The sequence below is a fragment of the Balaenoptera musculus genome, chromosome X (genome assembly GCF_009873245.2).
Source record: "Balaenoptera musculus isolate JJ_BM4_2016_0621 chromosome X, mBalMus1.pri.v3, whole genome shotgun sequence".
NCBI lineage: Eukaryota > Metazoa > Chordata > Mammalia > Artiodactyla > Balaenopteridae > Balaenoptera > Balaenoptera musculus.
The window spans coordinates 60838761-60846980 of NC_045806.1; the positions used below are offsets into that span (position 1 = coordinate 60838761).

Below are 8220 nucleotides of genomic sequence, written 5' to 3' on the forward strand. Positions count from 1 at the left end.
ATGTTAATAAAATGGGTCTCTAGACTCTACTCTGTGGTGAAAAACATTGTGGTACACTTCCAGTTTAACTTACGTAAGAGAAAAAAAGAATCCCCACCGTCCCCCTCCCTCAAGCTCCTTCTATCATCATAAAAGAGAAGATTTTAAATCTTTTTATTTAGTTACCTTATACTCAGTTATAATATTCATGTGCACAAGTCAGAAATTTTGGATTGAGTATACAGTTAGCATCACCCATTTTTTTAAAAAATTATTTATTTATTTATTTATGGCTGTGTTGGGTCTTCATTTCTGTGCCAGGGTTTTCTCTAGTTGCGGCAAGTCCACTCTTCATCGCGGTGCGCGGGCCTCTCACTATTGCGGACTCTCTTGTTGCGGAGCACAGGCTCCAGACGCGCAGGCTCAGTAATTGTGGCTCACGGGCCTAGTTGCTCCACGGCATGTGGGATCTTCCCAGACCAGGGCTCAAACCCGTGTCCCCTGCATTGGCAGGCAGATTCTCAACCACTGCGCCACCAGGGAAGCCACAGCCATTTTTAAACTTAAATATTTCTAGGGAAAGCTTACCAATAAAACAATTAAGAGAACAAATGTGTAATTGTTCTTAAATCACTTAGGTCTTTTCCTAGTTATAAGCAATACCTACCACCCTATTCATACAGCCCTTTCACCTATATTTCATTGAAGCCTTACAACAATCCTATGAAGCAGGAATCACCAAATCTATTTTACAGATAAAAAACAGAAGCACAGAGGAAGTGATTTACCAAAGGCCATGTGCTTACTAAGTGGAAAGAGCCAGTAATTAAATCCAGGCCTCCTGATTCCAAATCCAGTCAACTTTTCACTAAATGGACAACTGCCTCCCAATATATGCCAAGACTATATACTTTAAATAAATACATTCCTTCAGTCCCAATAGGCATGCCCAATGTATTCAACCTCACTATGAGCTTTTTAGACCATGTTCATTTCCGGTATGAAAACTTCCAAAATGACAAAACACCTTTTATAAGCAGTCTGAACCCAGCAGGACTTATTTTTAAATAAGTCAACTTTTAGTATTTTTGTTTTAAATAGAGTTGCCCCTCAGATAAATAACATATTTTATTAACCTTATTTCTTTCAGAGTACTGTGTGCCAATATATCCAAATCCATTCCTGGAACACAAGCAGCCAAATTAGAAAATTTGCCCAGTCATTTCAAAAACTACTCATTTGGTCAATAAATGTATGACTGTGTCAGGTAAATTTAATTCCGGGGAGGAAAAGCCAGCAAGAAAACCAAACCTGAGATTTATTCTGTAACTAGGGAGTTTAAAGCAGATTTTATTCACCTTGAGAATTTTAAAGCATTTTTAGAGATCTCCAATTCTCCTATAGGCATTATCATATATTAATATAAGTTATGCAGATTACTATGTTTCTAACCACTGCTAAAAGTATTTCATTTAATTCTCCTAATCCATGTACGCCTATCTTTAAAAAATGTAATTTTGTTATAATGTTAAGGCAAAAAGTTACTTAAAACATACTGTTCAGTACTAATGGGTCAGAAGACCTGGTGCTAAGTATAAGCACACGCATACTATATTCAATGGACATACTGCATCAATTAAGAAGATTTAAGGCACTAAAATATATGGTCAACAAAACAACACTTAAAAAACTGAATTCTGAAATTCAAATGCTTGTGTGAATATCAGTTTTAAAATAAGCCACATCTATTAAGTCTGGAAGAAATAACCTCTTTTTAAAAACAAAAAGGTATGGTGGGAGGGAGGAATCAAGGTAACCTAATATCAACCAACTACTAAAGTATTATACCTTGAGCATCGTCACCTTTTGGATGTGTTCATACAAGCTCCAAAACTCGATAGTGTTCTAAAGCACAACATGCCAATTAAAAAAAATCATATGTACCAATGTAAAAATGTGTCATGCTGAAAAGAGAAGGGCAAACATTATTCTGTTTGCAACAGAGCTTCTTCATTAAGAACCTCATAGAGTAGATGAGAATTAATGACATGCAAGCCTTGTGAATAACAAAAATGTCAGCTCAATAATACCATCACCAAAATGAAAAATAATATAGTTAAAAACAAAAAAAGGTCAAATCACACAGAACTGCTGAATTTGAGGTCATGAAAATAAAATACCATCGTATATGTAGTTATATACAAAAGTGTTGGGAATTCTTCCTATATAGAATGTTTCATTAAAATTTTACAGCATTTGTAGCAGACAAATCAAAGGTTGATTACCAGATAGCTTTTTTATTCTATGAGTAGCAGGGTGGAATTCAGCTCTGTGAAAATGGAAAAAGAGAGGATACTAGGTTCTAGTGTTGGCTGTAACAGTAACTAACTGTGTAAATTTGGCCAATTTATTTAACCTTTTGTGTCTCAGGATCTCCATCAATATTAGAGTACTGGATTAAGCTATCTACAAGATACCTTTCCAATTCTATGAATCTGTGACTATGAATAAGATATAACCTGCATCACATTACAATACTAAGTCAGAAAAATAAAGCTTAAGAAACAACATGAATAACCAGGATGTAAGCTTAGAAGCTGTGCTTTTCTTACTGCTATTTCACTCATACACTTCTATCTCTTTTTATGACTATCTTATTTTTTTTAAAGAAATACAAAGCATTCCTCTTTAAAAAACAGGGCAGGGTTTACGTTTCACTGCCTTTACTTATTGCACGGTACCTCTCACCACACAAACAATTTGTTGATCATTTCCATTACTGGCCTATCAGAGGATGCTACTAAGGCCTCCACCACTGCTGATACTACTAGAGCAAAATGGGCTTATAAAATATCTGCATGGCAATGTTAGCTTAGCCTGGTTTATAGTCTTCTATCCTTACCACTTGAAAAGGACAGCAGGAAAAAAAGGATTCAGCATGTGTCTAATCTCTTGGCAGGAAGTCTGCAGCTCACCAACAATTCTGACTTACAACAACCCTCTAAAACAGTTAAACCGAAAGAATATTAAGAATGTCAACAAATCAAAGGATGGAGACCAAGCCAAATGCTGCCAATTCACAGGATCAAGTTAGTTAAAAAAAGAAACCATTATAATGGCATTTCAATTCACTCAAGTACTTTAGACAGTGAATTTAATCTTCAATTACCCAGTTCAACCCAGTTCATGCTCTTTCATTATCAAGCTATGCCACTAAATTAGAATTTGGTCTTATTCACACTAACTCAATTCTGACTTCTCATTATTTTCAAGAAGTCAAAAAATGACTCAAAAACCCAAAAGATTCATGTGTTTATTTTTAAGTTATTAATGTAAAAGTCACTGATTACTGGCAATTTTGGTGTTAATTGGTAAAGTACTATTTTTTAAGAAATAAGTTTTCCACCAAAAATGAACTATTTAAAAGAGTGAAGTCAATTTTTAAAATTAAAATCACTTGACCAAAAAAGAAAATATTACCTACACAAATACAAATGACTGCTATATTGTTTGAGGAAAACAATATTGTGTTACAGAACCAAACACACTGACAACTGTGATCCCTGAACCAGTGCTCCTACACAGAAATGGTGACAAAGGTGACCATATATCCCCGGTTTATCCAGAAGAGTAGCAGTCTACAACTGTTTTCCTGTAACAATTATTAATATGGCCCTCATTCACGCCTAAGCGTCCCAGTTTGGATAAATTATATGGTCACCTTAGATGTAATTGACACTAACAGGAACTTTGGTCAATAAAAAATGAAAATTGTAATTAAGAGTTAAATCCTTTCTTCATACACTCAAGTGAAGAACAGGAGGAAAGAGACCATTTTTCATTCCAGAAAAAACTGAAAACACTGAACACAAATATCTCCTCTCCCCCACAGAAAGTATCATGTTCATCACCATGCAAACGCTGTAATAGCAGCCCAACCTGTAGTAGTGAAATTATTGCAAGAGGTCCACAAATCTACATACATACCGTGCACTGTCTACAGATATTTGTCTCCCACATATGTCGGTGATATTATGACTAATGAAATTAAAACCTTGGGTTGAAGCACTAAACTACAAGAATATCTACAGCAAAAATATCAAGTATATATTTCAAGAGCAAAACCACAAGTTCACAAATATATTCCCAAATTGTTCAAGATTGTCAAGAATTTTACATCTAAAATGAACTGTCTGATTATCTGGGAAACTTCCACATTCCAGGTTGGAAAAAAAAATAACGAAGAAAAAATAGGCACAGAAGTGTTATTGCTTTCTTACACTGGGTATCAAAATGTCAAAGGATCATGTAAGCTGGATACTTTTTAAAATCAATGGGCCACAAGTTTTGGAAATGTCTGTGTTATACAGAAATGTTAAGGAATTAGACTTACAAAAAAAAAACATCTCCCAGTCCTAGTCAGTGGCCCAAAATTCTAGCACCTGATTGGTCTGGGTTTGACAGAGGACTTTTTACTTTCTAATTTGTTATCTACTTTACGGTAAATCAAGGGAACAGGAGGTTGGTGAGTGGTTTACTCTATTTCCCAATCCGCTAGAGCTTTGGGAAAAGTAATATACACATTATAATTCCATAAATGCAGAGGTCTCATTTGATCTACTGTATTATTTAAGGCCTCACTACATGTTCACTAACCTGAAAGAATATATCCAACCAGCCTTACATTTCTAGATATGACTTCATTATTAAGCTATTTCTTAAAGCCATTTCTGATTTTAAATTAAGTTTATCAAACTTTATCACAAGCAGTAACAGCTGAAACAGGAACCTTGACAGACCAAAAGAGGGTGTAATTGCTAAATAAGTCTCACGTGCTTCATAAAGCAAATTTCCTTTAACAAAAGCTTTTGATGCAAATAACCTATAGATTCTAAAAATTACAATCTTTCATTTTCTTTGCATTTCCAATCTTATTAGATAGCAATTAAGTCTAAAGACATAAAAGTTTAGTGACTTTGGCATCAGACAGACCTGAGTTAAAATGGGGGCTCTACCACTTACTAGCTATGTAATTGAGGACAAATTACCTAATCTCTCCTTTGAGTCTCAGTTACCTCTGTAAAATAGGTAACATCCTCATGAAGCTTTGCTGTAAGGAGTACAAAATGATGCATGTGAAGCACAGGACCTAGCACATAGTATTCAATACAAATTAGTTATGAATTTAGGCTAACTACCCATCGCAGTTTGCCTGGGACAATGCAGGTTTGCACCTGGATGCATTATTAATAATGTCCCTTTTGCTCTTAAAAGCATCCTGGCTAGGGCAATAAATTATGTGGCTACCTTAACAATGATGATGAAAGGAGTTAATACCAATTACAGTATTATATATCATTTATGACTTTTTGGACCTTGAAGGAAAAAAATCGAATGTCACACAAAATAATGAGATTATATTCCTGTAATACAGTCTACTGATAATTCATTTTGTTATTCAATAAACATTTAAACACTATTTATTTATACCCATCTCATTCCAACAGTAATTTAAGGCAGCAAATTTCTGTATTGTTTTTTCTGTTCCATACAGGTACTGGTAAATTTCAAACGTTATTTTTTAAAGGAAAAAAATTGACAGATACAGCACTAATGAGGTTCCAGCTACTCAGGAACACTACCTTTTGAATTCCCAGTGAAAAACACCCATTCTGATCATTAAGAATGCCCAAGACCAACTAACATATCAAATAAGCCCATCCAATTACAGGGCCTGCAAAACAGAATAAATATTTTTAAACATGCATTCTACACATAAATCATCAGGAGACGCAACAAAAAATAAATTACCTGACTGTTATGACATAGTATTGTAATACAATAAACTGGATTTTAGTTTTCTTCACACTCTGCTCTAGAAAAAAAAGAATCCATTATTCTTCCTCTTTTATAAGATAGACATTTTCTTTGAATCAGACACATCCTAAAAAAATAATATCCTATATATTTTAGATACAGATACACACACATACACACACACACACACACTCACCACAACCCAACGTAACTCAACATTAGTATTAGGATATCTGGGGAGACTGAGAAGGTCAGAGGGAACCAGGAATCTTATATGTTGTATATAAGATAGCCTTTAAAGGCCGAGAGCCAATCTACCTTTTAATATAAAGTTACTTAAAATAGGCCTTTTCTCATCAGACCAGTAATTATTTTCAGATTCTCAGTTACTTCCAAAAAACTTATTTGGCACATTACACTAGCCTAAGGCAGTAACTAAAGTATGAAAGATCATCAGGACATCTTAGGCTAAAGAAAAACATTTTTTCAGTAAGAGTATCCTAAAATCCAACTAAAAAATATTTAGATTGGTCTTCCTGGGTACTTTATCTTTACAACTTAGAAAACCGATTTTGGGGGAGTGATAACCGTGCCTGCCTGCTCTCAGATCATCCAGGACGGACATAATGTACCTGACGAGGTGATATAAGTATTCTGTCTTTAATAAGGAGAAGAATCAAAAAAATGATTAGTAATAGTATGTCTATTTCTTCCTCCCTTCAATTATCCAAAGCCACTGCAGTTAATTCTGATTCAGGAAATGCGGGTTCCTTATTTCCAGCAAAAAATTATTCTGGGGCCTTGCAAACAGTGGATGACAACCTGATATAAATGCTTCCTCTTGCCCCAAAACTAAAGAATGACCTAAATAACAAGCCTGCTAGTCCTCAGAATCCCGGACTAACCTGTGGAATAAGTATGGTGAAACTGTCTAGGGAAGGAACGTGGCTGTCTCCTCCATCTTGAAATTAATCAGCATAAGGGAAAAAGGGACTGAGTATTCAGGAAGCAGAAGCCCAACCGGTTAATACTAGTTACTAAAGCTATGGCGTACGTGGCAGGTACCGCCCGCAGAAGCCGAGACCCTTAGGCATTTTTTTGAGGGGGGAGGGGTTGGGTTGCTCACGGATTGAACGGAAATTAACTTCAAAATCATTTGGCCCAATTCCCACCCTCACCCAGGGAAAAACAACAAACACGCAACGGCTTTCCCTCCCTTTTGGGGGGATCCTTGCAGTGATATCTGCCAAAGGATATGCCAGGGTTATTCGAGCAAGGGAGTAAACCACATTTGCCTCAGATCCTCAGGGAAGATGTCATCGTGGCCCCAGGGGGCGCCTAATTGATAGTGCCCTGCAGAAGGGCTCAAAATGGGGTTTTGCAAATCCTGGGAAATATAAAGGCCCACGAGTTCTCAGCATCTAACTTAGAGCAGCCTGATTTTTCCCCCATTTCCTAAACCCAAGCCCGCCATGTAAAAGGGAGGGGGGGAGGAGGACGCGAGGGAAGTCTCCAGAGAACCGAGGAGAGAGAAACCTGAGACGATAAAAGATTCTCACGCCTGAAGCCAACACTCGAAAATCGCCTCCCCAAAATTCTTAAGGTTCTGGAGGGCCCCGGCCGCGGCTCGAGCGACCACGGAGAGGAAGTACTTTCCACCTCCTTCCCCTTCTTCAAAGAGCCTGTCGGCCATACAGCCAACTAAAATGGCAGCGGCGACTACGCCACGGAGCCCCCCGCAGCAACCTGCGCCTGGGGTCCGGAGGCGGCGCTGAGCCTCCGCCACGATGCGCCACTCAGGCCATTTTGAGAGAACGCAGTAACCGCGGCTCCGCTGTCTTCCTCTCGCTCTCCATCCATTTCTCAGAGGATTCCCAAGGCTTCACTTACTCGGTTTTAGTGTCGGGATCCGACTCGGTCGGTCCGGCCGCCGCCGCCGCCGCCGCCGGGGCTCCTGCGCGCCTCCCCTACCGCCGCTCTCAAGCCCGCCTCCGATGAGTCGCTGGTTGAGACCCGCCTCTAGCCCAGCGCCTGCTCGCAGACGTTGCTCAGGCAGCCATTATCTTCCCCATTGTTACCAAGCAGCGACAGGAAACGCTTGCGCACAACAGGAAGTGATGATGCCGCGTCCGGGCCCCGCAGCCCGACTCCCAGCCGAGTAGCCAATCCCAGGCGACTCCTCGAAAAGGCTCGGTGGGAGGAGAAGGCTGCCGGCTGACGACGCGGCAAGGCGGGCCGCGGCCTGGAAAAGGAAAACCGCTGTGACGCCCACCATGTGACAGGCCCCACCCTCCTCCGCCATTTTGAATTGTGGCGAGAAATTTCGCGTTCTGAGAATTGTGGGAACGTTGGCTTTCCCGTTTTGAAAGGTGGAGGACGTCACCGTCTGACTGCTGGAAGCCCTTTTCAGAGTGAGAAATGCGA

At 38.9% G+C, this 8220-nt stretch overlaps 1 protein-coding gene across 2 annotated transcripts in view; it reads right to left on the reverse strand.

The window, feature by feature from the left end:
* Positions 1-7908, reverse strand: part of RLIM (ring finger protein, LIM domain interacting) — a 31620-nt gene extending 23712 nt beyond the window's left edge. Inside the window, exon 1 of one of the 2 annotated variants that reach the window (XM_036839795.1) lies at positions 7687-7908. The gene's annotated coding sequence lies outside the window, so the exon portion shown is untranslated. Of the gene's footprint in view, positions 1-5790; positions 6014-7686 lie in introns of those variants that run through there. The other variant, XM_036839796.1, reaches the window with a different exon arrangement.
* Between the last annotated feature and the right edge of the window lie 312 nt (positions 7909-8220).